This window comes from Hordeum vulgare, chromosome 6H (assembly GCF_904849725.1).
Source record: "Hordeum vulgare subsp. vulgare chromosome 6H, MorexV3_pseudomolecules_assembly, whole genome shotgun sequence".
Classification (NCBI taxonomy): Eukaryota; Viridiplantae; Streptophyta; class Magnoliopsida; order Poales; family Poaceae; genus Hordeum; species Hordeum vulgare.
The window spans coordinates 195,388,952-195,390,787 of NC_058523.1; positions in this window are offsets into that span (position 1 = coordinate 195,388,952).

The window sequence follows — 1,836 nt, forward strand, 5'->3', positions numbered from 1 at the left end:
TGCTGGCAGTACTGTGGAGCCTCCGCACCACGCCCAACAGGTCAACCGGCTTCAGCCCATTCTTTCTGGTATATGGGTCCGAGGCTATCATCCCTACGGATGTCGAGTTCGACTCGCCTCGGGTCACCCTATACATAGAAACAGAAGCGAAGGAGGCAAGAGTAGACGGCGTTGATTTGCTCGAGGAGGCACGGGACCTAGCCTTGAGCCGGACAACAATCTACCAACAGAAGCTGAGGTACTACCACAACAAGAAGATCAAGCCCCTCTCTTTCAGAGAGGGGGACTTGGTGCTCAGAAGAATCCAGCGAACGGCCGGCCACCACAAGCTCTCATCCCCATGGGAGGGGCCCTTCATCATTAGCAGGGCATTGCACAACAATGCGTACTACTTGATCGATGGCCAGAAGCCAAGGAAGCGCAAGAGGGACGACTCCGGCCAAGAGACAGAACGTCCATGGAACGCGACATTGTTTGGCCCGTTCATTTGCTAGAAGGCAAGTAACAAAAATGAAAAGAGATTGCACATATGTATATTTCTCCCTCTTTGGGATTTCTAATGAATGCAATGAAAAGAGCATGCACAAATGCTTCTTTGTAGATTCATTACCAGAGTCTTCACTCATTATGTGAGTCCCTTGGTCCGGCTCGAACGGGCTCGGGGGCTTGCTAGCCGCCCGAACGACTTCCTTAAATTGTAGAAGAACACATAGTGTACGCCGGATCGATCTCTGGTCGTCTCGTAACAGCTACAGACCAGCTCCCTGCTGTCCGGCTAGCGAGGCGACACTAGGTAAGGCCGGATGCATAAAAAGTTCGACTACAAAAAGGTTATCGGCTCGGGTTGGTTCAATCTTTTTACGGTCTTATTCTAGCCGACCTCTGCTGGTTTGTGTTTGAGTCTTTAAGTCTTAATGGCTTCGAAAAATCTAAGTCCAATATTCCCAAAGGTAGAAGCCTTGACCCAGTCATAGACCGGCTCCCGGCTGTCGGGCTGGCGGGGTAGACGATAGAGGGAGTAAAGGGGTTGGAGTAAAATAAGTCAAGCAGGAATCAAAAGATGAAAACATAAAAAGAGCACGCATGGCATTACAAATTTAATGTAGAATTCATACATTCAAAATCATTGGCCCACGGTCAAAGTTCATTACACACCCCCTAGTGGGTGGAACTCTTGGATTGAAAATTCATTGCAGACAACAAAAACAAAACAAGACCGGCTAAGGGGCGGCAGCCTCGCTCGTTGCCCTGGCTGCTGCTCTTGAAGTGCTGGCTTCACCATCGTCGGCTGCTCCCGAGGCAGTGGTGCCGTCTCCTCCATGAGAGCTTTCGGCTCCGTCCTTGGCGGAGTCGGCATATGCCTCGCTGCTGGAGGCGGCGTCTTCCACCACACGGGCTGCCTCGTCGGAGATGCCATCGGCGTCATAGGGCTGAAGACCGTGTAGGTCCTCACGCACCACGTTGCCGTCTTCACCCCGCTCCAAGTTCAGCTCATCCCAGGTGGCGTACGAGGCGATGTCGCTGGCCCTCACACGCAGCTGCTCCTCCACGGCGTGCAGCTCCCCCTCCGAACCTCGCGGTGCGCGACGAGCTTTCCCAAGTCCAGGTTCCGGTACCAGGACTTGGCCAAGCGCAGGGCCATGTAGGCTCCAGCACGCGCGACTGAGGCGCGCCAGGCGTCAAGGCGATCGTCGCCGGCCGCAAGCCAGCGGGAGAGCCGGCTCATCGACGCCTGCTCCACGGCCTCGGGCCATAGAGCCTTTATCATCGACGAGCCTGCGTTCTGAAGCCACTCCACGGACTCGGCCAGGGCATGCAGGCGGGCTCTGAGGCCCA